A 20854-nucleotide genomic window follows, 5' to 3' on the forward strand; every position below is an offset into this window, starting at 1 on the left:
CCTTTCAGAATCTCTTCTGCTTTGTCACCCAATGGACTCAGCACAGAGCCAGACTTACATTCGCTGTTTGCTAAACCTACATTTCATTTGTTTTCATGTCTCTCCCACTTACTTCACCTTCCTTCTTTCATCAGAACTCTTCAATTTCACCCACCCAATTATTTGACTACTGTTTTTTATTATAAAACTGAGTGTTTCCGTTATATTGTGTGAAAAAAAAGCCAGATAATACAAAAGGCCACATGTTGCATGATTCCATTTACACAAAATGGGCAGCCCAGGCAAATCCAGAGATTCAGAAAACGAGCAGATTAGTGGTTGCCAGGGGCGGGGAGGGAGAGGAAACTGGAGAATGGCCGCTAATGTGTATGGGGTTTCTTTTTGGGGTCATGAAAATATTCTGGAAGTAATAGTGGTGACGGCTGTACAACTTGTAAATATACTAAAAACCACTGAATTGAGCAGTTTAAAAGGGTAAAATATGGTATGTGAATTATGTCTCATTTTAAAAAATGACAGCAGCCTGAAGTCCCTTTTAGGGCATGGGGCAAGGGCCTTAGTTACCTTAATAACCCCACAGTTCCCTGATCCATCGTTATATTACAGTATCATAACTGACGTTCAGGAGGAGATCCCAAACTACATACAAGAAAAAATTAAACTCAGTCTACTCTGTTTTAGAGAGGAGTAAAACACACGTTTCATTTGAGAAACATGTTTTATTTTAAATGATAAAATGTAAAAACGTGGGAACTTGAAGGGATACATCTCAGTGGCTCAACAAATTCATCTATGCAGAACACTTCCTTTTCCGAAAAGACACAATTGGACAATTTTTCCATCTTAGTGAAAAACATCTCCTTTCTCCAACTAATTCATTAGTTCCACGTACTCACTTTTACAAACAGCTTTTCTGCCAATGTTTTTAGGGGGAAAATCCCACCTCCTCTTCAAGATTCAGTCCTCACTGATTTGTTCCTTTTAACTGCTACCACACAGATGGCCTGCCCCAAACAATTAACATTAACTCATATAACAATTCTTCATATTTGCACACTGCTTTCGTATTCTAGGAGCTTACACATCCATGATCACATCTGATCCTTGGTAGGCATGGTAAATTCAGTAAAGATAAGGGACTTGTCCAAGTTCTTCAGTGGAAGACGCTGAACCAGAACTCAAGAGATTCTGATTTACTCTGAGAAGATGCTCGATACAAACAAGATGGCTACATTATTTATTTACTACTACACCATACTCCCTGTGTATACCTCTGATATTTTTCTCAAATTATTTCATGTCGGTCAGCCCTTTTCAACACTTAAGATTATACGCTCCGAAAGCCAAGAGGCCGATCTTCAACTTAGTCCATCCAAATCCGCAGAGCCCTGAGCACTCACGGACAGACGGACTAAAATGCCAAGCCACCCATGAACACGGAATAAACTCATGGTTTTGTGCTGTATCACCAAAAAGGACAAACTGAACTGGAAAACACCAAGAAAAGTTTCTACTCTTGGGGAAAAAAAAAGGTTTTCCTCAGGAACTTGTATGAGAGCTTAAAACGAAACTTAAGCTCATGTTATAAAGAAATAGTAACTAACAAACGCATTAAGGCCCAGTTTATAATTGCATAGTAAAGATTTTATTTTTTCAGCTAAAGTAGGAGCTTGCACCTTTCAAAACAATCATTCTCTTGAACTCCTAAATGGCAGCAGATCCTGCTAAGAGACAAGACCTGTAGGATTCACATACCCATGAGAGAGAAGCACATTACCTGATCCTGACTGCAATTAACATAAAAAACTAGAGATTACAGTTTAAGGATAAAACATTCCAGCTGCAATAAACACAATCCCGATTAAGGAATTTTGTAAACATGAGAAACTAATGAGTTAATTTGGCGATAAAATAGTCAATGCAACCTCCTAATGAATTGTCTAATCATCTTCCTTTCACTGATAGGAGCCCAGCTGATGAGACTTCCACACAAAGCAGAAATGGAAAACCTTTTTCAAGAGACACTGACAATCAAGCATCTAGGGTCGCATGCAAGTAACAAGACGTAGATGTATGCTTAGCTTTTACAGAAAAATTCAGAAGTTCTCGGTCTTAGTACCTGTGTAAAAATATGTGTGTTTACTATATGCAATATACCCTACGAATAATACATATCATACGCCCTCAACGTCCTCAAAAAGAACAAGGTACATGCATGCAAGCCCCACAAATAACAGCATCCACAACGAACAATTAATGAAACCTTACGTGCTGGACACTACTCCAAGTGCTTTACACATACTGACCCACATAATCCTCTCCCAACCCATGACATTTTACAGATGATGAAACTGAGGCACGGAGAAGTTATGTAACTAGACTAAGAAGTTATGTGTATGTAACTTAGGCACTCTCTCCGGAAGAAACCACTGCCTCTCTAACTCAAAGCAACAAAGGCTATGTGTACACTGAGAGCAGAGGAGCAAGGACACTGTGACAGGAGAAAATCATAGAATGAAGGTGATGTTTTGAGCCAGACCTTGAAGTTCAAATGGAAGAGATGGAAAAAAGACCATGCTGTGTACACCTGGAGGAAAAGGCTTTCATTCTCTGCTACTCTTCTTTGGCCTCTTCACACATGACACAGGCAGAAGCAGTAACAGATGTGAGTTCACACATCCACAGAAAATGTCTGTCTGAGAACACGCTTAAAACTCTTCAGTTACTATTGGTTTAATAGTACACCAGCCACTTTTTATGGCTCTGGGTCTCATAAACCCATTGCAGTTGAGTCGATTCCAAGTCATAGTGACCCTACAGGACAGAGTAGAACTGCCCATATGGTTTTCAAGGAGCGCCTGGTGGACTTAAACTGCCAACCTTTTGGTTAGCAGCTGTAGCTCTTAACCACTCCGCCACCAGGGTTTCCATCTGGGCCTCATGGTAGTATGCATTTAGTGTCAAGGTGGGTCCCTTTTAAATGCGTGAAGCTCAGCAAACCTGAGGTGGAGACTCATTGTTTTGTAGGCTGGGCATTCTATTAGGTGATGATTCCTGGATTTTGTAGTTTTGTAAACTTCTGCCCTTTTTTCCTTGATTTCTGTGAGGTAAGGCTTGTAAGCATAATTATAGCTTTTCCTGTGTGATAGTTAGGGAGCCCTGGTGGGCTTGTTTTGGTTTTTCTGTGCCATATTTGGAAAATCAGAGGTTCCCCGTGTAACCTAATGGAAAGGTGCCCACAATAAATTCCCTGTTTAGTTCTTATTGGTATATCGTCATACCACAGATCGGCGGAGCCAGAGTGCCTTATTAGGGGCTTGTATTATCAGATCGTATTTCTCAAAATCCATATTACGAACCAAAAATGTAAAGACACTTAATTAGTAAAGCATGCACGCCAATACTGAAAACACATGCCATCAAAAAAAAAAAAAAAATTTTTTTTTTTAATAAAAATTCGGTATCGAAAGGGTCAAACCAGCTCTGGCTTTGAAGGTAGCTTTGGCTGTTCTCCAGAGGGAACATTCCTGGTAGCTCTTTCTCAGTGCGGAAAATGAAACAGAGTGGACGGTGATCACGCTGAATCGTGTGTTTCAGGGGATGGGAGCTGGATGTATATGAACTGACGCACTACCGCACTACCAACAACTTTGTCTTCTGGATGTATATAACCTGACACACTACCGCACTACCAACAACTTTGTCTTCCGTACACTCAAAAGCGCCCCAACTTAACTGCTGGCCCCAGAGCCTAACTAAGCAACATTCAGGTGTGGAGACCCCTGCTTTCCAACGGAAAAGCCTTCTCTCCTGAGTCCAATTAGAGAAAAAAAATTTTTTTTTTTAGAGTCTAGACGAATAGGCAGCACGTATAATCTTAATAATCTTACAGAATTACAAAAGAAATTACTCTTGGAATCACAATAGTTTGATAATCTTTATCCACTTAACTAATTTCCTGGTGAGGAGAGTGAGTAATTACAATCTTATTCTATTTTCTATTCACCTGAAAATTTCTTTCATGATCAATTTTAGATCCACTGAGCTAAGAACTGGACACTGTCTCTTGACATCACAGAAACCTCTCTCCTGGGACCCACTGGAGAACTCCTCCGTTCCCTTTGCTGACTGCTTCTCCTCCACTCATCTCTAAATGTTATAGTTTCAGGGGGCTTGGTCTTGGGTCTCCTTTCCATACTCTTTCCATGCACGAATTCATCAATTCCTGTGGATTTAAGTATCTTTGAGAAGACAACCTCAAATTAATATTTTCAGCTCTTCACTGGGATCCTGCTTGTATTCAACTGCCTGCCTGACATCTCCAGTTGGATATCTCACAGACATTTCACAATAAACAACTCTTGACCCTGTCCCCCAAACCATTCCCCTCCACCAATCTTCCCCATCTCAGAATAGGCACCACAATTTCCCCAACAGACTCAAGCCCCATCTCTGAGCTCTTCCTTTCCTCTAGTATCTCTGTCCAACTCCTTCATCTAACCATCAGCAAGCTCTGTCAATTCTCCTTCAAAAAACTATACCTCAAATTACTCTCTTCTCTTCATCTCTAACTGCCACCACCCTCACCTAGAATACCATCCTCTCTCACGTAATGATTATCAGACTACAGTCATACTCCTCCAATCCAGAAGCCAGAGTAATCTTCCTCAAAGCCAAACTGTGCTGCGTTTGGCCCCAACCTTGTTTTGCACCTCATCTTGTGTCACAGCTTTCCCTGCCTACCTCTCACACGTGCTCAATCCTGCCACACCAGCCTTCTTCCAGCAACTTCAACTCCAGAAGCGTACTTCTGCTGTAGACCCTCAACACGTGCAGCCTGTTATGAGTTGTCTAAACTCACTCCTGATTTACTTTCTTCATAACAATCAGTATGTCTGTTTACTTTCCCCACTCCCGAAGGCTTTTTTTTTTTTTTTAATAATCCCCAGACTGTCTTCATGACTGAAATATAAGTTCCACATGGACTGAAGATTCCATTTGTCTAGTTCAGCACAGTGCTGATCACATAACAGGCCCTCAAAAAATATTTGTTTAATGTTAAACGGATATTAATCTGAAAACATACATTACTCAGTTTATCTTATTTTTCACTTAACCTAAAAGGAAAAAAAAAAACCCGTTGCCATTGAACGAATTCCAACTCATGGAGTTCAGAGCAGAACCGTACCCCATAAGGTTTTCAGTGGCTGTGAGCTTTCCAAAGTAAACTGCCAGGCCTTTATTTTGAGGCGCTTCTGGGTGAATCCAAACGGCCAACCTTTCTATCAGTAGCCCAGTGCTTAACCTAATAGTAGTTATATTCCGAATACACCAGCACCTCGTTGTTGTTGTTGTTGTTAGGTGCCATCAAATCGATTCCGACTCATAGCAACCCTATATGACAAAGCAGAATTGCCCCATAGGGTTTCCAAGAAGTGGATGGTGGCTTTGAACTACGGACCTTTCGGTCAGCAGCCGAGCTTTTAACCACTGTGCCACCAGGGCTCCGCACCAGCACCTTACACATTCTTATTCAAGAATGTAATTTTATTTTGCTATTTCCCTAGTCCCAGTCTGAGCCTAAACACAGGCTTCCCTATTAATCTCTGGGCAGCTGCTTTGTCATACATGGTGACTATTCTTAACCATGTAAGGTAAGCACAGGCTTACTTGTGCTTACTTACTAATCTGTAGTGAACAATTTCACATGGGTTTCACTTTGATGTGGTATGGTAAAACCCATGTGAAATTATTCACTACAAATTAGTAATAGTAACTAAGCACAAGTAAACCTATGCTTACCTTGTTTATTGGGTAATCCACCCCTGACTGAGGCCCTAGCAATCAGTCTGACAGCTGACCCCGTCCTTCCCAAGCCTCAAATGTTGTAAGCAAATAAATATCAATTTAAGCCTACCTTTTTTGCTACAAAAATGTGCTTACTAAAATACAGGCTCTATTCTTATTCAACACTCCCCAGCTGGATCTTAAGGTGCTCCCCATCTGGAGGGGCTGACCAAGGAGGAGCTGTAGGTCACCGGGTGCATTTACATGTGTATATGTCCAATTAAACGTTCATCTCTGACTACCTTCCACGTTGCTGTTGATGTTGTTCTTGTTAGGTGCCGCTGAGTTGGTTCCAACTCATAGCAACCCTATGCACAACAGAATGAAACACTGCCTGGTCCTACACCATGCTCACATTTGTTGTTACGCTTGAGACCATTGTTGCAGTCACTGTTTCAATCCACCTCATTGAAGGTCTTCCTCTTTTCCGCTTGACTCTGTACTTTATCAAGCATGATGTCCTTCTCCAGGGACTGATCCCTCCTGACAACATGTCCAAAGTATGTAAGATGCAGTCTTGCCATTCTTGCTTCTAAGGAGCATTCTGGTTATACTTCTTCCAAGACAGATTTGTTCATTCTTTTGGCAGTCCATGGTATATTCAATAGTCTTTACCAATATCACAATTCAAAGACGTCAATTCTTCAGTCTTTCTTATTCACTGTCCAGCTTTTGCACGCACATGGTGCAACTGAAAATACCATGGCTTGGGTCAGGCACACCCTAGTCTTCAGGGTGACACCTTTGCTTTTCAATGCTTTAAAGAGGTCTTTTGCAGCAGATTTGCCCAATGCAATGCGTCGTTTGATTTCCTGACTGCCGCTTCCATGGGTGTTGATTGTGGATCCAAGTAAAACGAAATCCTTGACAACTTCAATCTCTTCTCCATTTATCCTGATGTTGCTTACTGGTCCAGTTGTGAGGATTTTCGTTTTCTTTATGGTGAGGTGTAATCCATACTGAAGGCTGTGGTGTTTGATCTTTATCAGTAAGTGCTTCAAGTCCTCATCACTTTCAGCAAGCAAGGTTGTGTCATCTGCATAATCAGGTTGTTAACGAGTCTTCCACCAATCCTGATGCCCTGTTCTTCATATAGTCCAGCTTCTCAGATTATCTGCTCAGCATACAGACTGAATAGGTGTGGTGAAAGGATACAACCCTGACGCACAGCTTTCCTGACTTTAAAGCACGCAGTATCCCCTTGTTCTGTCCCAACAACTGCCTCTTGATCTATACAGTTTCCTTTTCAGCACAATTAAGTGTTCTGGAATTCCCATAGAAGACTGAAAATCTGCTCAAACAAAATCCACATTCAGGAGCAGACCTTAGTACCAGTTTGTTCCAGTTCGAACCCCTGCTAAGAATTTGATTTCTAACAAGCTCCCTGCTGAGAATTTGCCTCTGTAAAAAGTTCCCAGGAAGTTATACTTAAGAATCGCCTACAGATTTTGTTAAAATGCAGACTCTGATTCAGTGTATCTGGGGTGGAAACGCGAATTCTCAGCACGGAACTTGCTAGAAATGCAAATCCTAGCAGGGGTTCAAACCTGAGCAAAGCGGTTCAAAGCCCAGCTCAGGGTCGCAGACTAGCTGATTACAAAGGTATACTCCATCTAGTCACACCTTACTCCAAACTGCTCACTTCTTAAAATGACTGCAAGCAGGGGAATGAAAAAGGCTTTCAAGCGTGGAGAATGACAACATCGGAAACCACGTGCACCTCTACTTCTCTGGGCAGAGATCGGTCAGCAGCCAACCCACCGGCCCACACCCCTGGTGAGCTCAGGAAACGGAAAAACTGTTAAACGGCTTTTTCCCACTTGAAAGCTGGACACAGCTGAGCCATACACAGTCTCAGGTAGGAGAACCAATTTCAAATAACTACCATATAATAAGTTTGATAAGTATTTATTAAATGTTTTATGACATCTATATTTACATTATTTGATAAAGTCTCTTTAAACCCTGAATTTAGTATTTAAAACTCTTTCCATTATAATATATTCAGGATACCATTTGTGATTCATGTTCCATGCTTTTAAATACGATATATTTTCACCCTATACCACACAATGAATTACTAATTTCCCTTTTCCATTAATGCAGATAATCGAGAATCAAATAAGTCTGACCACCTAAGTACTGGGGGCTCCTTCTCATGTTGCCTTTAGGGTCCACTTTACCATTTAGACAAACTTAAAATAAGGTGCTTTTGGTATTGCAGCACTAAAGCCTCTTGCATATAGTCCAAGCCACTCAGATAGTCCCAGAAGTGCCTTATAACCAAACCCAAATTTAGAGCAAAAGGCACGAGATTCTGTTCCGATGTATTAAGAAAACAGTCCAAAGGCCAAAACAGCTATTATGTGCACTCTTCAAATTCCTAAAGAGCTTGACATGGATACAGAAGGGTAATCAAGCTAATCCCTTTGTCTGCACCCTCTTAAAAGGTAAACTTGTCTGTCCTTTTCCCTCACCCCAAATTTCAGTTGTTAGCAAAGCAGGACCATAACACTGTTTAACACGGTTTATGCACCAAACTGCTGCAAGGCAATTACTGAAGCGTACCCAAGGGCTTGGATAAGACAGCAAAACCTTTACCTTAAGCCAGAGAATACAGTAGTTAGCTCAAAAGAACTGATATAAAAACCACTACTGTCTAGTCTCGCCCCATCTCGGTCAACAGGGCCTGACTCCCAAACCCCTCAGTTCTACTTCCCCAGGTTCTAGGCCCATTCTACACTGCCCATGCAGGCTAGGACTTGTGCCCGTCCCCCGATCCAGACCCCCTTACGCATTGCTTGGTCACCTGGAATCCAAACCTGCTGGGCTTCGTTTGCCTAACTCGAGCCTGACACCAAAACGTCAACTGCTTCAAGCAACGAGCAGCTGTGCCACTCTTCAGCAGCTTGCTCTGGCTTCGGGCAAGGACTTTCCCTCAGCACTTGCAGCTGAATCTGTCACTTTCTCCCACTTCACTACTTGCACGCGGGGCTCAGATCATTCTGCTCTGATCCGTGAGGCCACAGAATTTTGCCCTTGCCTCAGACATGAATCGCTTTTTGAAAAGATGAACCAAAAGCTTTCAAATAAATCTCTTAATAAGTAAGATCATAAATAAAAAATGTGGTCCACATGTACGTGTAAATGGTAGTGATGGACTCTAGTATATTCTGTCATTTGAAATCTTTAAAACTTTCAATATTCTTATCTCTTAAACCCTAAAATTCCTTGGCTCATGCAACATTTATATCAGAAAAAAAAAATTACATCCCAAATAAATACAATGTTCTTCATTAATACTTATTCAGTTTCTAGGAATGTATAATATTTTTTCCAGAACCAAAGGGGTAACGGGAAACCATGGGGATTCTGAACAGGTTTTTTAGCAGTTTGATAAATGTACAGGGGTATACACTGACCAAATGAAGACTGAAAAGATTTGCATTATATGATGGACTCAACTGATGTTAACATTTGATTAACAGGAACATTTTTTATTTCTTATGTCAGGTAGCGTAGTTTATGAAACAACACATAATAATGAGGGACCTTATCAAGAGGATGGTACTAATTTATGTCCCTTAGCCCCACAACAGGCTTATTTATGGTGTTTTTCGTATGTCCTTCTCTTCCCACAAATTTAAACTTCTAAGGAGGAAGTAAAAGCCGCCCTCACCAATTCAGACATGGAACTGATAATAAATTAACATACTGCTTTAAACAGTCAGGCCAGTAAACTATATAAATTACCTACCATGGACTCCATTAGGACAAAGAACACAGAAAAAAGTCACAATCCATTGGCGGAGAAAACAGAAGCTGGTAAAAATATGCTTCATTCGTCTGGTATCTAGCAGCTGAGAAATAACCATTCTAGAGCTACCACTGATAAAACCTGAAATCCTTCTGAAATAAGTAAACATCCATTGTGAATTCCTCCAGAGACAGGCATTCATTACCTCCTGAAGTTGCCCATTATTTCTCTGGACAGCTCCGACTGAAGATGAAGCTCATCCATCAAGCTGAAAATGGTTTCCTTTTAACTCTGTGACCAGCAGTGCTAGTTTCACTACCTGAAATCATATGGAACAAGTTTAATCTCTCTTCCATTTTATGGTTCTGAGAAGAGTTAAAAACACAGCTATCACGGCCTCCTCACTTCTCCAGGCAAGATAACTCCAATTCCTTTCAAATGTACCTCATGATCGTGGATGAGAATTCCCAAATGTCCTTGTGTGTTCTGCAATGCTAGTCCTGGTTTTCTCATTAAGCTGTATGGCCTTGGGAAAGTCCCATTTTCTCTCTGGCTGGAGAGAGTGCCAGACCATAAGCTTTCCATGAGTCTATGTAAAAGCAATCATTTGCAATATCCTTTTCATTCTGTTAAGAAATGAAAAGCAAATTATTTAACCAAATAATACTTTAAATATTAATATTTATACGGTCATTTTACTTTATGAAGTGCCATCCATGTGTAAGGCACTGTGTTTGACGCTCTAGGATATAAAAACATGTACAATTCCTTGATCAAGGATCTTAGAAGACAGCAGTGGGAAGGCGGAAGGGGGTGAGACAAATACATAACCACAATTAAGAACAGAAGCACCGTCAAAAATGTTAAACTGGGAAGGGACTGGACAATGGGTTGGAGAGAGATGCTGATGAAGAGTGAGCTACTTGTATCAGGTGGACACTTGAGACTGTGATGGCATCTCCTGTCTGGAGGGGGGATAGGAGGGTAGAGAGGGTTAGAAACTGGCAAAACAGTCACGAAATAAGAGACTGGAGGGAGGGAGCGGGCTGACTCATTAGGGGGAGAGTAAATGGGAGTATATAGTAAGGTATGTATAAGCTTATGTGTGACAGACTGACTTGATTTTGTAAACTTTCACTTGAAGCACAATACAAATTATTTAGAAAAAAAAATGTTAAACTGGCCTGACAGTTTATTCTTACCAGAAATTTAAATACACGCATAATTTTTACCCTGAAAAGTTCTTATTTGTCCAGATCTGTGCTGTCCAATAAGGCAATCACTAGCCACATAAGACTATTTAAATGTAAATTAATTAAAATTTAGTAAAATACAGTTCCTCAGTTGGACTATCCACATTTCAAGGACCCGACTGTACTCAACAGTTAGTGGCTACAACATTGGACAAAGCAGAAAACACTTATAATAGTAAGAGAAAGTTCAGCTGGGACAGTGCTGTTCTAGATTAATTCACCTAAATTTATTTTGCAAATGCAAAACAGCACAGTAAAACATCAAAACACTTGAGGTTCTAAAATCAGAAACACCAATGCTGAAATCCTACTTCTCCTACTGACTTGCTGCGTGACTTTGGGCAAGTTACTCAACTTCTTTAAGCCTGTTTTCTCATCTATAAGATGCTGTCTACAACTAGTATCTAACTCAAAGATAGTCATGAAGAGTAGGTGAGACAATGCTGGTAAGGCACCTAGCACGCTGCCTCGAACAGTACAACCATTCAATAAATGTTAATCCTACTATAATTAGCTGTATTCACTCATTCACGGCATATTAAACACTAACTTAATGCTAAAATTTGAAATATAAAAATTAAAGAAAGGGTTCCCACCCAGCCAGATGAAACAGGTAGAAGAGCTGTAATAAGAAGTGTCAGGAGCACTGACAACAGTCAGGTGGAGTAGGGAAGGCGGCTGGACTCTAGGCGGAGAAATCGGCAGGTGCCAAGGCAAACACAGTGGCTCTGCTATGGGCACTCTGTCTCTCCTTCTGGTCATTTCCAATTATTACTAGGTCCCATCTTCCATGTAAGTAGAGAGAGAAATCTATTATGTTGCATATTGGAAAATAATTTGAATTTTAGCTTATGGCTTTGTCTGATTCTATGGTACACTTTAGAATAATGTGCTATTTTGACATAAATAAGGATACAGACATATCTTTAAAAGCACCCCAATAAAAACCTAAAAAGGAGTCCTTGTGCAACAGTGGTTAAGCGCTCGGCTGCGAACCAAAAGGTCAGTGGTTGGAACACCGCTCTGCAGCAGAAAGATGTGGCAGTCTGCTTCCGTAAAGACGACAGCCTTAGAAACCCCATGAGGCAGTTTTACTCTGACCTATATAGTCAGAACCGACTTGACGGCACACAACAAGAAGAGCCTAAAACAGACATTCTATTTGACAGCTCTAAGTGTACATTTATAAAAGACATAGTCCAAAGGGCAAACTTTGACAATATAAATTTTAAGATCAAAATTTGCAAGGTTCTCAAAATATACCAATGAAACAGAGTTTTACTTGTCATTTGCAATAATGCTTGGTTGTTAAAAAAACAAAAACATTTAAAGTAATGAATATAGTAATCACTATAAAGAAGTTCTGTGGAAGCTCAAAAAATAGTTTTCAGGACATCTTAAAAGATAAAAGAGCTACGAGAATTAAAATATTACATGTTAGAGAATAATATGGCACTTTCTATCTAAGGTGATTATGTAATAAACCAGAACTAACAACCAATTATAAACGTGGGTGTCTTAGTTATCTAGTGCCGCTATAACAGAAATACCAGACGTGGGTGGCTTTAACAAAACGGAAATTCATTTTCTCACAGTTCAGGAGGCTAGAAGTCTAAATCCAGGACACCAGCTCCAGGGGAAGTCTTTGTCTCTCTGTCGACTCTAGGGAAAGGTTGGTGTCTCTTCAGCTTGTTTCCTGGTTCCTGGGAAATCTCCACATGGCTTTTGGCATCAATCTTCTCCCATCTCTGCTTACTTGCTTGTTTAATCTCTTTTATATCTCAGAAGAGATTGACTCAAGACACTCCCTGCACTAATGCTATCTCATTAACGTAACAAAGACAACCCACTCCCAAATGGGATTATAAACACAGGCACAGAGGTTAGGATTTACAACACATACTCTGGAGGGACACAATTCAGTCCATAACAGTGGGCAAACTAAAATAAGTGATTAAAAAAAAAAAAAAAGTCCTGTTGCTATTACCTAATATAATCCCAGTGTGATCATTTAATATTTTTTTCAGACACATTCCTATACTATTGTTAAAGCAGTAGAAACAGAAAAAAAAAAATTAAAAGACCAAAAGTAATGGCCACTAAACTCACTTTATCACCCAACATTTGCTCTGATTAGCAAATAAACACTGTAGAATCTATGGTTAAAAGGCAGAATGACAGGAGGGGGAGAACCAACAACATTTCGAAATAAGAAAGCAGAGAATTTTCCTGGTGATTTCACTGAGATAGCTATACATTCCTCGAGTGTAGTTTTGAAGTGAAGGTAAAAACCAAAAAAACAAACACAGTGTCGTCAAGTCGATTCCGACTCATAGCGACCCTATAAGGACAGAGTAGAACTGCCCCGTAGAGTTTCCAAGGAGCACCTGGCGGATTCGAACTGCCGACCCTTTGGTTAGCAGCTGTAGCACTTAACCACTACACCACCAGGGTTTCCCAAGTGAAGGTACACAGCAGCAATGACTACACATAAAGCGCTCCATCTGAAAAGACAGGCAGTCAGCTCTTTAAGGCTCTCCATTGGTTGTGTTCCAGGTGAAAAATCAGCCTCAGGTTAGTTAAAGGCAGAAAGAAATCCATAAATACATTCTCGACAGTAATGAAGGAGCTTGTCTTAAAAATCATAAAAGTGAGCTGGGAAAGGAGAGCCGAAATGAGCTTGAAATGCTGAACTGCCAGTGGGGCGTCAGGCAGGACCGTGCTTCCTCATCCTCCGTCACACTGCACCCACAGCCCCGCTGCAGTGGCTGTCCAACCTGCAGGTACTACTCCCAGAAGTCTGGAGCTGTTCTGACCACCTGGCACGTCTCCAATGTTAAAGAGTCTTTTATCTTTTCCATGTCTATTAAAACTGCACTGCAGCAATGCAGTGAAAAAAAGAAAAAGTAATAACTCAGGAATGAATAAAAAATATTCCTCAATTATCTGTACTAAAGGAAGGATGGAGATGAAGAATTAAGTACCCTCAATAACACAGGCCCTCGTTGTGTATTTAAATTTCATCATGTTAATGGCCCCTCACTTGAGGCATCCCCACCCCAAGCCCAGTGCCGTCCTGCCAGCATTCTGCTAATACACATGCCCACCAACTTTCAGTTATTCATACACTATATTTACTAATAATCTGCCTTGCTCCAAAAAGTCTCTGAGGTAGCTTACAAAGACTTATGTAGTATCAAAGTACAAAATGGAGACATGGACATAAAAAGGAAAATAACGGTAAGAAAATAAAACCAGAGTTGAGGTTTCTATATAAAATGCAGTTATTTCAGATCCGTATAATTACTAAAGTGGGAAGGAAATAAGGCCATGGGTTCCAGGAAGCCAAGGTAAAGAGAAAAGCGTTACCAATTTTAGGATGTGCCCAAACCCAAAAAAACCCAGTGCCATCGTACAGTGCCCATATATTGAAACAAATCAGTTTTCAGCTGTTAATAAAATCAGTTTACATTAAACAACTGCTCCGCTTCTGCCAATAATCCCACCACTCTCCAGTCTACAAAGATCACACTCTTTAGAGCAGCAAGATGTAGGTAAATCTTCATGACCTTGGCAATGACACCAAAAGGACAATCAACAAAAGAAAAAACAGATAAACTGGGCTTCATTAAAATTAAAAACTTTTGTGCGTCAAAGGACACTATCAAAAGAAAAAAACAAACAGGAGAAAATATATGCAAATCGTATCTCTGACTGGTACAGGACTTGGATCCGGAATACATAAACGTTTACAACCCAACAATAAAAAGACAATTTTAAAAATGGGCAAAGAATTTGAATACACATTTCTCCAAAAATATATATATAAATAGCCAAAAAGCATATGAAAAGATGTTCGCCACTAGTCATTAAGAAAATGCAAATCAAAGCCTCAATGAGATACCCCTTCATACCCACTAGGACAGCTATCATTAAAAAAGAAAAAAAAAAAGAACAATAACAAGTATTGCCAAGGCTGTGGAGAAACTGGAACCCTCATGTACTGCTGGCAGGAACATAAAACGGTGCAGTCACTCTGGAAAACAGTCTGGCAGTTCCTCAAAAGGTTAGATATGGTTACCGTTATGACCAAGAAATTCCAGTCCTAGGTGTATACCCAAGAGAGATGAAAAGGTTTGTCCACACGAACAACTGCACGTGAATATTCACAGCAACGTTATAAACAATTCAAACGTTCATCAACAGATGAATGAGTACATAAAATGTGGTACGTCTACACAATGGAGTATTACTCAGCAACAAAAAGGACTGAAGCACTGACACTCTACAGCATGGATGAACCCTGAAAACATGATGCTAAGTGAAAAGAGGCCAGCCACAGAAGACCACATATCACATGATTCCCTTTATAAGAAATGACTATAATAGGCAAATCTACTGAGACAGAAAGTAGATACGTGGTTGTGGCGTGGCGGGGGGGGCGGGGTGTTGGGAGGAAATGGGTAAGGGGTGGCTGCTAAAAGGCCCAGGATTATCTTTCAGGGGTGATGAAAATGTTGCAAAATGCACTGTGATGATGATTACACAACTCTGCATATACTACAGATCACTGAATTTTACACTTTATACTGTAAAACTTAAATTGTATGGTATGTGAATTATATCTCAATAAAGCTGCTACTTTAAAAAAAAAAAAAGTAAAGCCAAGCCAGTGTTAAATGAACAGATCATTGAGACACTTAGAGATGAAAACTGAAAACTGCTAATCTAACTGAACTACATCTTTTTTGGTTTACTTCCTCCTTCTAAGGAGCCCTAGTGGCTCAGTGGTTAAGCACTCGGCTGCTAACTGAAAGGTGTGCCATTCAAACTCACCAGTCGCTCTGCAGGATAAAGATGTGGCAGTCTGCTTCCATAAAGATTACAGCCTTGGGAAAACCCTAGGGGGCAGTTCTACTTTGTCCTACAGGGTTGCTATGAGCCATAATCAACTCGACAGCAATGGGTTTTGGTTTTTCGGTTTTTCCTCCTTTTACTTGCTCAATTACTACTTCAAAAGTCAAAATCAAAACAAATAATATTATCTTAGGTCTCTATGAAAAAGGAGTAGGGATTCTGTCATTCTCACGCTTGCAAAGCTAATACCAACTTGGGCTTTATCAGACTTAACAGAATCTGAACTTGGCTTCCCAGCAGTGCAGAGGAACAAACAAGTTATCCTTTGGATGACAAAACATTAATTTTAATTTGGACATTTTCTGGCCTACCAGCTGCCAGTTTTCCACTAAAATCAAAAACCAAACCCAGTGCCGTTGAGTCGATTCCAACTCACAGTGAACCTATAGGATGGAGCTGAACTGCCCCATAGAAACATTTTCAAGGAGCAGCTGGTGGATTTTAACTCCGACCTTTTGGTCAGCAGTCAAGCTCTTAACCACGGTGCCAAATATAAATGGACCCATTGCCATTTACAGATTTAAGGCTTGGTTTCTGATAATTTGTTAAGAGTTCCCCACGTCACAGCACGCAGATGTTTACAAGAGGTATAGCATGAATTTGATGCACTCCGTCTAGCTAAGCCGGAATGCAAGTCACCAAGGTAGTGAACAATTCTAGTCGGCAGGCCAGCATCTCCAACTCAGCTGGCAGCCTCAGAACGCTTATGAATTCTGCAGAGGACTCAGGATACAGCCTCGGCAAATGTCAGGGATCTATTATGTCATCTCACAGAAGCGCTGAGGCCAATAAAATATATTCTGCTATTTATAAGAAGAACTCTAAGCATATATCAAATTACATCTAAATGATGTCTAACTTTCTATGCTTTTATGAAGACACTTTTTTTCTTAGATGTATCAAAAAAAGCTTTTGATTGTTTTTAGACATTTACCCTTCATACTCTGAGTAATGTCAAGGAAAAAAAAAAAGGAAGAGAACAACGAAGATGGTGTATTCGGTCCAGTTTCAACAAACAAACTGTACTACTGGGGTTTTTAACCTCATTCGAGGACAACAAAAAAAGTGAAAAGAAAACTAAGATGTACAGGCATGTGTTTCCTATTATAATAATTCCACCTATTAAGTAACAGAACTTCGTGGATGCTCTTTTGAAATAATTTTTAGGTTTATTCAAAACCTGAAAAAAAATTTTAAACATTACTATTGCAAACTAATAGGAGTTCTGGTGGCACAGTGGTTAAAGTGCTCGACTGCTAACCAAAAGGCCAGAGGGTATGCTCTGCAAGAGAAAGATGTGGCAGTCTGCTTCTGTAAAGATTTATGGCCTCGGAAACCCTATGAGGCAGTTCTACTCTGTCCTATAGGGTCACTATGAGTCATAATTGACTCAGTGGCAGTGAATTTTATAGTAAAGTAAGTTTCTCAAGAAATACGTTACATAAACCTACCACAGTGAATGACGGGCTTCAAGAAGGCTTTATATTCCCAATATATTCAAATGTCAGACTTGCACAGCACTTAAAAACACACACTAGCTCCTTTGGTAGGACTCCGGGAGTTGTCTAACAAGGCATCACATAGGAAACACACCAAAATTCAGAGGCCTCACGTCTGACCGGACAGACAGAACAACGGAGCTGTCTTTGTCTGTTAAGTTTCCAGAAAATAAGCATAAACTATGCTGAGTGCAATGCAACCCTCCCTCCCCTGACCATCAACTGATAAAATATTCCCCAGCCTATGAGTGCCTAAACAGGTAGACCCACAGAAGCTCCCTCATACATAACCTTTATTTGTAACAGCAGGCTAACGACTATCCTAGGAACCCAAAGGCAGGGCTCTGAGAGCCATTTGTGCTGTGAGAGGTAATTCGCAAAGGCAGTAACTACAGGAATCATTTCTTCTGAAATCAGATACGCCTTATTTATTAAGTAAGCGACTCTGACGCCTTTTATTAGGCAGACAGCTTTAATCTGCTGTGTTTCTATAAATTCATTCATTATAGTCATTAGGCCACACACAAAGGCAGCACAGAACTTAGGAGAAAAAAAAAAAAATCAACCACAAAAGCACTGTTAACTTTGTGCCAAAAATAAACCAAACTAAAAATATGCTCTAAGTTCTCTGTCTGAAGATAGCAACCACATTCTCACTGAAATATAGACAGTAAGATTTACTATAAACCACAATCAAATAGTTGACTCCAAACAATCCAAAGACCACAGTAATCCACTTAACAAGCACACCGAACATCTAAACACCCACAGTTAGCGGCACAGGCACACAGGGAACGAGAAACTAATCATTTCCCCATCGGCCACAGCACAGAGGATCTTCTGCGTGCCAAAGGCGAACACCACATAAAAGTAGGTGATCTTTACCTCTGCCTGACCCAGGCCAAGCAACCATTTTGGGATCAATAAAAACAGTCAAAGCCATTACATTGTAGGCCCAGCTTCTAAAATAAACATATTAGCTATCAAATCCTTCTAAGTGTGTTTCCTTGCAAATTCCCATAAGCAAGCAAATTATCCCAAGTAGGTGCCTTTCTTGAAACTCTCTACAGAGCTTATTACTTAAAACTGAAAAACTATTCCATTCATTTTATTTATAAACAGCATGCATATGAACCGGCAATGGTATTACTAACTAAGGCTCAAGAAAAAAGCAAAACTTCAAATTTCAGACCACATTATAGTTAAACTTTTCTTTTTTTACTTTAAATAAAACTATGGTTTATTTAAGAAATAACCACTATACAATTCCTTTCCTCGGTGTCTTAGATTCTCATGCATGTTTACAATTACTAGTTTAATCAACATTAAATCATTATCTGTATTAAGTCCAAATTAGATCATTTACTATTTCAAAAAATAAAAAAACTGATGGCAAAGTTGCAGTCTACCATCACACATTATTATATGTAGATTCCATTTATCAAAAATGTACCTCGATTTTTCCCCAAGTGAGGTGAAAATGTAAGTTCACATAAAAACTTGCCCTCAAATGTTTACAGCAGTTTTATTCTTAATTGTCAAAAAATTGGAAGCAACCAAGATGGCCTTTGATGGGTGAATGGATGAACAATGGAGTATTATTCTGCAATAAAAACAAATGAGCTACCAAGATACAAAAAGACATAGAGGAAACTCCAACGCGTACTAAGTGAAACAAGCCAGTTTGGAGAAATTACATACTGTATGATTCCAACCATATAACATTCTGGGAAAAAGCAAAACCACAGAGACCGTAAAAAGATGAGTGGTTGCCAGGGGGTCAGCAGGAGGGCGGAGGGATGAAAGCTGAAGTCCAGAGCATTGTCAGCGCCGTGAAACTTGTGTGTGATACTGTAACGGTGGGCACACCCATAGGGACTGCACAACACAAACTGTGAACCCTTATGTAAACTATGGACTTCACTTAATAATGTGTCAATATTATCAATTGTAACAAATGTACCACAGGAATGCAAGACGTTAATAATAGGAGAAAGTGTGCAAGGGGAGGGGGGACGTATGGGAACTCTGTACCTTCTGCAAAATTTTTCTGTAAACCCAAAAGCTCTATAAAAATTCAAGTTTATTAAAATAAACCTTAAATTCAATAAGCTCATTAAAACAAAGTAATTAATTAACTTTGCCAATAATCTGTTCCACAAAGCAGTCCATTTATATGAGCTGGCCGCCAAAGCCTAAGCAATGACCTGCCATCTTAAACAGCTTTGATGTAACATAGTCTTAAGAGCGACAAAAAGGTTTATCATTAAACAGTTTTACCTAGCAAAGAAATATCTGTTCTATTTGAGTGAAATATTCTTTGAACATTATTATTGCAAGTTTATATACTGTACATGACACTCGTGCAAAGAACCATATGAGATTCACCACAAATGATAAGCTTTACTAGAGTCTTTCCTACATAAAATAGTTGTCAACTTTTTTTTTAGCCAGCTATAGTAAAACCTATGAAAGCCAGAACCTTTGTGAAGGCAGAAACATGTCAGAGAAGGAAAACGCAAATGTTCTCCACTAAAACGTGTGAAAGAGAAGTGGTTAAGACTGACCCTGTCAAAGGCAGAGTACCTGCAAGACCCCAGAGAGCAAGGCCGTTCCATCGACTTCTGGTTCTCACAGGTTTCACTGTATTAAGACAGCCATTCTGCAAAGTTTTCACTTTCATGAACACCTGGAGTTACTACCTTTGCTTCCACATAAAGATCAATAAAAACAGAAATCATACCAAACAAATTCCACCCGCATTCAGTGTTGGAAAGACTCCTTTCATCTGCCCTCTCGCTTGTAATTCACATGAGCATCAACTAGAAAAACTCCATGTTGGCCCAGTTCAAACACTAACCTCAAATCAAAACAGAAATAAATGTCTTAAAATAGTCAAATAGCCATTTTCCAACTACTACACCAGACCCAGGATAGAGTATAAGGTAGGAGGTTATTCTACTCCTCTTTTTCTAAGTACCTGTCTATCATTAATCATTTCCAGGCAAGCGCTTTTACTTCCTATAAACAAACGCTGACCAGAAAATTGAGGACATGCAGTCACAATGGAGAAAGTGTTTCAAATCTGACATCATTGCCTCAAATCATGTATTCTTACTTAGTCACAACTGATGATGGTATGAAATAATGTAGGCCATGAAGAAATTGTTTAACTCTCCGGTACTGCTAAAAATCGATTTCCAACAAGGTAACAACTGAATAATTATGAAATAGCAAATATTTTAACCACACTATCACTCTATCATTAGAAAAATCATTCACGTTCCTAATACTTCTTCCACTAAAAGATAATTGCATTTGTTACCCTGTCATTCCATTATCTTATCGTTATTGAATTACTCTATTTTGGGCCATTCCACTCTATCACTACAAACATACTTGCTGAATGTTCCATTTCTGCACAGAGACAACAAAAAGCACCAACTTCCACAATCACTGAAGTCCAAGCCACAATGATGTTTTTACTAATTAATCAGACTACAACAAGAGCACATCAGGCCAGCACTTCAAACGTACCTTCTGCAAACAATACAAGTAAATAAAAATCCGTAAGTACTTAC

The 20854-nt window shown here is 39.8% G+C and overlaps 1 protein-coding gene and 1 long non-coding RNA gene across 2 annotated transcripts in view; both read right to left on the reverse strand.

Annotated features, from left to right (window-relative positions):
• LOC126068478 (ubiquitin-conjugating enzyme E2 E2) overlaps nt 1–20854 on the reverse strand; it is a 351907-nt gene that overhangs the window by 315543 nt on the left and 15510 nt on the right. The gene's annotated exons all lie outside the window — the stretch shown is intronic.
• On the reverse strand, nt 2522–20848 carry LOC126068483 (uncharacterized). Its single transcript, XR_007515713.1, has 2 exons — nt 10049–20848; nt 2522–9923 (listed from the first exon to the last, which is right to left on the reverse strand). It is a non-coding gene; the product is annotated as an uncharacterized LOC126068483 (long non-coding RNA).

Source organism: Elephas maximus, chromosome 27 (assembly GCF_024166365.1).
Source record: "Elephas maximus indicus isolate mEleMax1 chromosome 27, mEleMax1 primary haplotype, whole genome shotgun sequence".
NCBI classification, from domain to species: domain Eukaryota; kingdom Metazoa; phylum Chordata; class Mammalia; order Proboscidea; family Elephantidae; genus Elephas; species Elephas maximus.